The sequence below is a fragment of the Pleurodeles waltl genome, chromosome 2_2, assembly GCF_031143425.1.
Source record: "Pleurodeles waltl isolate 20211129_DDA chromosome 2_2, aPleWal1.hap1.20221129, whole genome shotgun sequence".
In the NCBI taxonomy this organism is placed as follows: domain Eukaryota; kingdom Metazoa; phylum Chordata; class Amphibia; order Caudata; family Salamandridae; genus Pleurodeles; species Pleurodeles waltl.
The window spans coordinates 1,001,725,298-1,001,736,362 of NC_090439.1; the positions used below are offsets into that span (position 1 = coordinate 1,001,725,298).

General features: G+C 45.0%; 1 pseudogene; it reads left to right on the forward strand.

Annotated features, from left to right (window-relative positions):
- Positions 1 to 1,114: 1,114 nt before the first annotated feature.
- Positions 1,115 to 8,199, forward strand: LOC138278027 (cleavage stimulation factor subunit 1 pseudogene; annotated as a pseudogene).
- Positions 8,200 to 11,065: the final 2,866 nt, after the last annotated feature.

Sequence of the window (11,065 nt, forward strand, 5' to 3'; positions counted from 1 at the left end):
TGCCCTGTGACCCTAACAGTGGGGGAGCTAGCTGAGGCATCAGGAAAAGACCCTGCCATCAACCCAGTGAAAGACGCTCTGAGCCAGAGCTGGTGGAAACATTTCCTAGAGAGGGTAGAGCCCTATGGTCCCGAGGAGAGGTTAGCCATGCAAGGAATGTGGAAAGTGAAGGAGGAGCTGTCAGTTGGAGGTGACGGTCTCCTTCTGAGAGGACAAGAAATAGTGGTTCCCTGCAGCCTTCGGGATCGAATGGTGGAGTTGGCCCTTCAGGGCCATCAAGGAGCGGCCAAGACAAAGGCATGCCTACGTGCCAATGTGTGGTTTCCAGCCATGGATACTAAGGTGGACACCTTTGTAGGAAATTGCCACTCCTGTATCATTACATCCCTTGAACCACCCACTAACCCCGTGATCACTGAACCTCCCAGCTGTCAGCCTTGGTCAAAATTAAGTATGGACTTTGGGCGTTTCCCTGATGGGAAGCTAACAGCAGTTCTGATTGACTCATACACTAAATTTCCCATGGTGGAAACAGTGGCTTCCACCTCTTTTGCGAGCATTAGACCAGTGCTGGAGAGGACTTTTGCGACATTTGGCCTTCCGGATGAGATCAGGACAGATAACGGTCCCCCATTCCAGGGACAAGACTTCAAGACCTTCCTGGATGGACTTGCCATACACCACTGCAAAATCACGCCATACTGGCTGCAGGCCAATGGTGATGTAGAAAGATTTATGTGCACCCTTAATCGAGCGCTGAGAATAGCGGTTGAAAGGGGCAAAGACGTGGAGAGTGGCATGCAACAATTCCTGCGAGTCTATCGACAAACAGCTCACAGCACCACGGGGTTTGCCCTGAGCCACTCTGATGTTCAAAGTAGCTCTGCGTGACTGTATCCTGGCTGGTTCTCAGTGGGAACCTCCTGAACTAGATGTAAAAGCCACACAACAATGCAGGAGACAGACCAATGACAAGGCCACTGCCAAAAGGAGAACGCAACCCCAGAACTTACAAATAGGCGACAGGGTAGTCATGAGAAATAGGTATCCTGGAGGAAAGTTTCTGACCCCCGTTCAAACCTGAGGTGTGGAAAGTGGTGAGAGCCTGGGTTCCATGGTAACAGCCTGCCGTGGAGAAAGGCAGGTGACGAGGAACATTTCGCACTTCAAACGAACTGGGGTGCCCGTGGAGACCCGAGACAGAGAAGGGGACGAGGAAGATATTATCGGAGGGGAAGAATGTGAGACGGAAGAGAGATCGGGTAGTCAAGAGGCACCAAGTCCCACTTTTGATCAGCCAGAGGATGAATGCCGTGATGTAAGGTCTAGTGGTCGGAGTGAGAGGTATCATCTCAGGCCCAGCTCAGCTCCCAGTCAGAGACTCCAAGACTTTGCCTGTTAAATGAGGACAATAAATAAGCAGGCTTTGATCTAACGAGAGAAGGAGGCGCAGTGGCACGACGTGACGGTCTGGGCACCCGGAGCGCCCATGTGTTGAAATCGTCAGCTGCCACTAGTTGTCCATTTTCTAGATCTTGTGTTATCTATATCTATCTCTCTCTTTTTTTTTTTTTCTCTCTCCTTTTCTCTGTGATGTTCTCTTGTGTTTGACCGATGTTGTGTTGTTTTGTTTGGTTATTTTGAATAAAGTCCTGGAGGGATGGAGAGAGCCATGTGGCTATACTATGCTTTGTTGCCCCGCAAGGTCATGAGGGTGGGCTTTCGCCCAAGTTATTAAATAAAGGTCGGGGCTGCTGGCCCGGCAGTTCTGGAGTAACCAGCATCGTGTTGAGTCATTATGTGGGTCCCCACACAACTCTAGAACGTGCACCCAAACTAACCAAAAAAGCACAATACACTCATAAATTCAAGACAAAACATATGGAGACAAATGCGAAAGGTAGTTGAAGGCACAAATGTACCTGGTGTCATTTGCAGTAAAGGCGTTAATTTAATGTCTGAGGAAACACGCCAGGGCTGTTGCAGCACTATTAAAAAAAAGCGTTTTGTAGATGAATTGAGAAAGCACCGCATCATATCATCGACAGGAAAATGTCATCAAAGCATAAGTAGTCGGGTGATCACAGTATTTCTGAAATGGCGGCCGGGTTTGTTTGATTACCCTGCCTCTCAGCCTAACCTGTACATGTGCAGCAGATGAGATAAAATGACGAGAAAATGGGATAGCGCGTAGTATTATTGAACCGCATGGAGAGAAGCACGAACCCACAGCCAGTCCCTTTACCTCAAAGAATCACACCAATTACTTTAATGAGGGCTACCAGCAGCCCGTCAACCATCACATTTGGAATATGCCAAAGGGAGAGCGAAACTATCATAGCAGAACCAGTTTCTAATGTTTATAAACGTTAGAGGTCAGTATGCCGTCAAAGAGAGAGCAAAATAGAGCAACAAGCAAATTTTCAAGTGGCAGCAGCTCTCTGGGATTATGATAGAGTTGGGGATTAAAGGTAGGAGCATTAACATATTTACAATAAATCCTGCGCCCTATAGTGCGTTCACAACGTGCAAGTCGCTGCCCCTCTCACTGAAACAACTCCCAAGTAGATAGATATTTGCAGTTATAATGCAATATATGGATACTGGCGCGGCGAAGAGAAAAGAGGCCGATCCTTCGCCTTAAATGCAGCCGTACGGGCGCCATGGGTGACCCTCCTTCGTGGCGAAACAGACAAGAGACTCCCCACCTTGGCTTTTGCCCATGGAGCGACTAATGCCACCACATTCCGGTGAGTTTCTCCACTCCCTCACCAGGACCATTGCGAAATCTGGACCGGACTCCACCATTTTTATTGAAAGTTATTTTCTCCAAATTATACTGTGGTCACCCACAACAAACCTAGACATTTGTCCAAGCTGTGTATTGCTCATTGTGCTAGAGCAGTAATGCTTACAAATGTGTATGTGCACAGCATTTAGGATATCCCATAGAAGGGGGTGGCTCCAAAAACAGAAACAAGGATGCACCTATATGGGCCTCACGCAGCTACATAAGAAATATTGTACTTCAGTGGAGACTGTCCCATCTGTATGTATCACGTGCAATTAAGTCACATGTCAGCCTGGTACAAAATTCTTAATATAAATAATATATATATAAATGCATAAATAAATGTGTAAGAGATGCACAATTAGATCAGTAGGCATACTTTTTGAAATCCAAACAAATTGCAATTGCTACAAAAAGAAATTAAGCAATATAGCAAAACCTTCAGATGTGTAATATTAAGTTGACTGGAGCATTGGTATAAATTAATACCACTGTCGACAATTCATGCAATCTGGCCCACTGCAAATAACAATTGTCAACAAAATGATTAATGCACAATTACATAGATATCGCTTAACATACGTTAAAAACAAGAACAGTCCCTGCAGGCCAGTGCCCATGACATATATGAATCAAATAGAATTGACAGTGCAAAACAGCTTACTGGATAAAAACTACAGCAAAAATAACTATCACAGAATAGCATGAGTGAATCAGAAATCAAAAATTAGGTGTAGAGGAAAGCGTTTTAGTAAAGCAAAGTATCACTTCTTTAAAATGTATGGTTTTTGGAGTACAGTGCCAAGAAGCATCTCTATGGGGCTGATTTAGATGTTTGTGATGGAGTATTATGTTTGCTAAACCTTTGATCTGCCTGCCTCATTTAGAGTTAGGCAAATGCTTGATATCTGTTGAAGGAGCCACAACTGGCTGTGTCAAAAGAAAGTTTCCTCCAGTGGCCCAATGGGGGTAAATACAGATAATAATCCCTGCTCCAAAGAAAATAAATCTCTCTGGATCTGGGGCTATTAAGTTTTTTTCGCTTTTCAATACCACAGCAAAAAACGTGGGAGTCAAGAAAGTAAAAATAGCATTCAATCTCAGTTTTTGACAATTTTTCTTTGGGAAAAAAGCAGTTTTTTAGGCTAAATAACAGATTGGGTCTTTTGAGTCCAACCTCACTTGTTTTTTCCTGTGGTTGTGTGGGTGGGATGCAGAAGAAATAACCCATTTGTTTAGCTCTTAAGAAACTTTTTTCCAAAGAGTAATAGTCAAAACATGATGCTGAATGCCTATTTCTAGGGTCGAGCCTGCAAGAGCATGCGCTAGTGCATGCGTCTTGTTTGCGAGACACTCTTGTATCCAAAAAGGGCTTGGAGCCTGCCCGTTGCTTCTAATTTGTCTGCTTCAGCATCACTCTTCTTTGCAGGCATGTTCATTGGCCAGTACAGTCGAAACACCATTTCCAATGCTTGCCGTGGAGGAGGGACCAAGCACATATTAATTCAACTTAATCCCTGCCCATCCGATGCTCCCGAAGTGATTGAGGTACTTTTTTTTGCTCCCTCCCACTCTCCCCTCCTCCTTCTCCACTCACAGCGCTTGCATGAGTTTAAATTTCACCACCTCCGATCTGCATTCTTTCTTGTCCTAATTACCCTCCTCCCGCTGTTACTTGCTCCCTCCTGCACCCCTGTGGCTGCATGCTCCTTCCCTCTTCCACTGTCACGATGTGGTGCTTGGTCCTTCTCTCCTCCCTCCTGCTGCCCGTCGTCTTGCCTGCTCTCTTCTCTGTCCCTTGTGTTTCTTGTTAACACTATTCTCCAGTGAGAACAAATTCCCCTCGGACTGGTGTACGCAATGCAGTGTACATACCTCCACTCTTTATAATCGCCAATTAGAACACCAGCCCAGCAAAGCAGACATCAGGCCCACTTGTGTGATCTTCTGCAGGGAACTGAGATCCACCCTCACGTCATCTAGGGCATCGATGATCATCCTGGACGTGTGATAATACCGTGAAAATCCTGTACCAGCATAGACACAAACCCCCTGCGGTCACTACCCGCCTTTGTTCACTTTAGACAGTGTATAACTTTGGTCCTCCTCTCCTCCATGTTTTGCCAGAAAGACGGGTAACTTGCACACAAATCTTCATGCAATTTTGCAAATATTTTTAATAGGGTTTGCAAAAGAGCAGCGATATAGCACTAGCCTGCCGGCCATTTCCAAGCCCTGAAAATAAAAACAAAATTACTATTACCCAAATTTCTGGTACCCTGGTTATCGACCTCTAAAGGATGACATGCTGGGATGGCCCTGCATGATGTCATGCTTAATTTCTCGACCTCAGCTCAGTCTGTGGGAGAGAATCCATAAACTGTGGGCCACATGCAAAATATCAACAATGACCGTGTAATGTCTAGTTTCTGGTCGCAGGGTGTGACGTAAGGGAGGTGATTTGCCTGTGTGTAGTAGCTGATCCGTATTTGTGACTATGCTGTTGTTTTACAATATTTGTACCACACCATGTACTGATCAAGCATCACACTGAAAGGTGATAACGCATCCCGCCCTAGGTAATTTACTTAGACTGGGACTCGTTTAGGCAAATGAACCTTTTGACCCTGATTGGAGACACCTTAAGACGAGATCCCTGTCCAGCATGTCAATCAATAGATCAATAGTCTCATCAATATTCACAACAGCAAATCAATCAAATTAGTTCATCACATCAATATGAATTTGAAACGCAACATGACCTTTCAGCCATGAATAACCACACAAATTTAGTAAATTTTTATGATATTTATTCCCTATTGGTTACACTCTACTAGCAAGTTTATTAGTCTCAACACCAGAAAACACATTAACAGTGTTATTTATTCCCTATTGGTTACACTCTACTAGCAAGTTTATTAGTCTCAACACCAGAAAACACATTAACAGTGTTATAATGTGGCAACAACAAAACACGGTGTCAACATGTATTTATTTAGCAGAGTGTCATTAGCGCATCTATTCAACACAGCAAAGATTCAGTAATTTTGTCTGTTTGAACCCAATATTAGTGAACTCCTTGACTAACCTCGAATTAGCATCAGCATGTTGGGCTTCATGCAAAACAATTTAGTAACACAAATTTGGAAAACGTCTGACTATAGTCTCTGCCAAAAGCAGTTGGTACCTAGAAAGGAAAGGCAAGCAGACAATTACAATTTCATTATCATATAGTTACCCTCCGTAATGGGTCAGCATACAGAGTCAGTCTTCGTCCTCAGGACAGTAGTCGATTCGCCATCCGCCAGGATAGAACAGCAAAGTCTCAGAAACTAGGGCAGAAAGTTAATCCCTCTTAAGGAGGAGTAGAACTGGATATCGGGCCAGACAAGGTGAGGATGGTTTGAAGAATCGAAGGAGCAAAGGTAAAGGCGGAATGCCAGAGTAACCGCAGGGGTATCCCTCTAATGGCTGATGTCTCCTTGTGACACGACGTTAAATTGAATTTGCCAGACAAGTCTCTAATTTCCCATTGGTCGGTATTTGGTGCACCACTATCTCTATCCAATGGTTGAGTGGTCACCTTACAAGAATTTTCACCTAAGACAGCTCTCATCATACAGTTCATTGGCTCCTGTGATTTACGTCTTCATCGGGTGAGATGGCAGGTAGGAAAAGTTACACGCACGACTCCAGTCAGTAGCTCCATTGTCTTTACCAGTTCAGGCGACATTGCACCTGTTGCGAATTACACTGTTGCATTCAGCAAGAATGTCTCCTTGAGCATGTCAAGTCTCATGAGAAAGAATTTACTACAGCTATACACATCTCTAACTTCTGGAAAAGTACAGCTTTATGTCCTCCAGGAAGACAGCACAGTGCACGTTAGAAAAACACATTTAATATGAGACCAAGCAGCTAGGCCCAGACTCTTGCTAACTAAGGTCTAATGATTTATTCAGCAAAACCTTAACACATAACTCTTAATGCTAAAACAGAATCATACATTAGTACATTAATAATTCATTATTAGTCAATTTCATTAATCATTGTATAAATTGGTGGCCACTCCCCGTGGGCACATTTCGAGTGCATACATTAGAAACATATTAGTGCGTTTTCTATGCGGCTTCATTACACATCATTTGCAAGCAGTTCATGTTAAGTTTGATTATAAAAGCTACACTCCAACAAAGGTCATCATCAGCTCTATAAGCTTATGATCAACCAGTTGTTGTAAAACAGGTACATTAACGTTGCCAATGGTCTAATGAATGAGATAAAGCCAAACGCTGTATGCACGCCTTGGGAGCAGTCTCTTCCTCTCATTAAAGTGGGCATGGAAAACGATGACAGTGCAGTTCAATATACAATTGGATGCTCTGATACCATCGCCCCACGGAGAGGAATAAAGGTCAGAGTATGAGACCTGCTATGTCACTGCCCACACATCGCCTTGCCCCACGCCACATATAGTAGAGATGGTCAACTGATAGCGACTGGCTCTGCTGAAGCTTCCATAAAAATACTTGACACAGATGAACGTTGGCAAAAAGTGCAATGCCGATTGAGGTCATGGTGACCGAGATAGAACATGGAAAACCATCCTATTATCTGGACTTTGTACGGTCATGTAGATGAAGTTTCTTGTCTAGCTTTCCACCCCTCAGAGAAGATTCTGGCTTCAGGCTCAAAAGATTTTACAGTGAAGTTACTAGATTATTCAAAGCCGCCTGCGAAAAGGGCCTCCAGGTATATACAGGAGACTAAAATGATACGCTCCGTTTCTTTTTTCCCATCTGGCGATTATAATCGCAGGTGCCCTGCACCCTACTGAGAGCCTTTACATTATTAACACATTCCAGTGTTTTGTTTCCTGCAGTCCGAATGATCTGCGCAAGGATGACACCAGTCCGGTTAACTACAACCCAACTGACAACATGTATGTAACTGCCAGTCAGGACGGCAGTATTAAGTTATGGGACAGTGTTTCAAACAGCTGCATCACATACAACAAAGCACATGATGGTGCAGGAGTGCGTAGTGCACTTTTTTCCAAAAATTCAAAGTACATTCTGTCAAATGAAAAAGACTCGGTGCCTAAATCATGGGAAATCTCAACAGGACGAATGCTGGTGATGAACACAGGTGCCGGTTTAAGTGGACGGCAGACTCTCCAAACGCAGGTGATTTTCAATCACACTGGAGATTATGCATCGCTTCCCAACGACAGAACTATCAGCCTTTGTTGCAGGGATTCTAGGACAGTCGAACGTTGGAATCTGCTATCACTGGGGCACAATAACATGGTCCCCTGTAGCATTCATTTGCCAACAAATCCTGACTTCATGACATGCGGTGATGACTACAGGATTTGTTTCTGGTACCGAACATCCACAACTGACTAGAGACTTGTTTACGATTGTTCTTGGAATAGATTGCAGCCAAACTCGACCTCTTAATTCAATCCTTTATTGTTGTGCAGGTTACATAAGAACAGGACATTCCCCAACCGTCTTCATCAACTGCCTCCCTAAGCTCCAGAATCCTTAACCCCAAACGATTAATTGCCATAACGCAACAGAACACATCCCTCCTCTTTCATAATTTAAACAACTAAAAACTAAGAATAAAAGAAACAAAATAAAATTACAATACATAAAAATCATACTAACAACTAAACAATCAATCTAACACAAAATCCTTCAACCACCCCAGTAGTTCTTTTTTTCTCTTATTGGTGTCCACAATCTGGTCCTGTTCCAACTCTTGCGACTCCTGTACCCCCTGAACTTGTTCACTTGCTCCATTTATCCCTTGTTCATCTGGTTGTACCACCACATCACTACTTCCCGCTTCCCTGCCAACTTGGATAGGAACTTCCATACGTGCCACAAATATTGTCTGCTACACCTGGTGTGCATGGCTCACTTACCTTATAATCGTCCATCCACATGGAACCACTCGCACTGTCATTCACCTTCTCCCCCCATGCTCCTTAGGAGACAAAGCTGTACGTTTCAAATTCCATATTTTCCCACTTCGCAACCTTACTGCATTATGTAATGCATCCTCCAACTGTTCCGCTTCACACTACTGACTCTCTCTCTTCACCACTTTGAAAGGTTTTTTAATTCTCACCCAGTCTCCTACTTTAATCTGAGTCGATTTCACATTATGTGCTTTATCATAATATGATTTGCTTCTCTCTTGTGATCTTTCCAATCTTCTTTGTACACTGTTCAAAGACCAAAAATCCACTCCACTTTTGCATAACCATGCAGGATTAAATTTAAATCTAGCTTTTCTACCTCTCATGGCAGCAAATGGACTGCTACCAATGGCCTCATTCTCTGTTACTCTATATGCCCAAACAGCTTTCCACACCGCAACAGGCCTATCACACTGTTTCCTCATTGCTGCTTGGATAACACCCTTTAACACTCTGTTAAACCTCTCAACATTGTCATTACCAATAGGATTGTACAGCGAGGTAGTCTTGTGCAAAAGACCAATTATTTCAAATGATATCTTAGCACTGTTTGAAACAAACTGTACCCCATTGTCACTTAAAAGCAAAGCCGGAATCCCTTCAGAACAAAATGTTTGGTCCAAACATTCTAATACAAACACAGTATCAGCTTTTTTAATAACTCTAACCACCGGCCATTTTGAGAAATTATCCATGATCACAACTAAGTACTTCTGCTGTTCTCCAATAGGTCCCATTAACCCGTTCTGTGCCCAGGACGTAATGGTTACGTCCTGAGGCACAGTGCTGCTGTGCCCAGGACGTAACCATTACGTCCTGTGCACAGAGCCCAGAGGGAGCGCTAGCGCTCCCTCTGTGGGGTTCCCCCCCAACCCCCCAAGTCAGGGATGGAAGGGGAAGCCCTTCCCCTCCCACCCCTGACCCCCCCCAACCCCCTCGTAACGTCAGCGCGCGAGCGCGCGCTGATTAGTCACAGGGTCTCCTCTCGCAAAGCATTTCTCTTTCAATCCCATGGGGGAGGCCCGGAGGGGCTTCGAAGGGAAGGAAATGTATTTCCTTCCCTTTGAAGTCTCTCACAGGGTTTCAAAAGCCGGATTGCTTGCAATCCGGCTTTTGAAACCCCACTAGACACCAGGGTTTTTTTTTTTTTTACTGAAACTGTCAAAAGAGAGCGACCCCTTGGGCAAGGGTCGCTCCCAGGGGAGGCATTTTTTTGGGAAGGCCTTTTCTCCACCCCCTGGGGGCAGAAACCTCTAGGCACCAGGGATCTTTTTTTTTTTTTTTTTTTTTTGTAATGTTTTCTTTTGTTTTTAGGTGGGGAGCGACCCCTTAGGCAAGGGTCGCTCCCCTAGGGGGCAATATATATTTAGGCCATTTCTGCCCCCCTTCGGGGCAGATTGGCCTAGTTTGATGAGGCCAATCTGCCCCCACGGGGGCAGAAACCATTAGACACCAGGGAGTTTTTTTTGTTTTGCGTGAATTTCACGCAACGGGAGCGACCCTTTGGGCAAAGGTCGCTCCCAGGGGGGGAATTTTTTTGGGAAGACCTTTTCTGCCCCCCCTGGGGGCAGATCGGCCTATTATTAGGCCGATCTGGGGGCAGAAACCTCTAGGCACCAGGGATCATTTTTTGTTTTTTTTGTTTTTGTTATGTTTTTTTTTTTTTTTTAGGTGGGGAGCGACCCCTTAGGCAAGGGTCGCTCCCCTGGGGGGCAAATTATATTTAGGCCAATCTGCCCCCAAGGGGGGCAGAAACCATTAGACACCAGGAAGGTTTTTTTTTTGTATGAATTTCACGCAAGGGGAGTGACCCCTTAGGCAAGGGTCGCTCCCTGTGGGGGGGAATTATTTTAGGACATTTCTGCCCACCTGGGGGGTAGATCAGCCTATTTTGATTAGGCTGATGGGGGCAGAAACCACTAGGCACCAGGGATTTTTTTTGTTTTTTTGTTTTACAGATGGGGAGCGACCCCTTGGACAAGGGTCGCTCCCCTGGAGGGAGCAAATTGTATTTAGGCCATTTCTGGCCGCTTTGGGGGCAGATCGGCTGATTTTAGGTCAATCTGCCCCCAAGGAGGGCAGAAACCACTAGGCACCAGGGATCTTTTTTTTGCACCGTCTCGCAACGGGAGCGACCTTGTAGGCAAGGGTCGCTCCCCGGGGTGGGGTGGGGGGGCAAATTTATTTTAGGCCATCTCTGCCCCCCCTGGGGGCAGATCGGCCTATTGGTATTAGGCCGATCTGCCCCCAAGGGGGGGCAGAAACCTCTAGGCTCCAGGGCA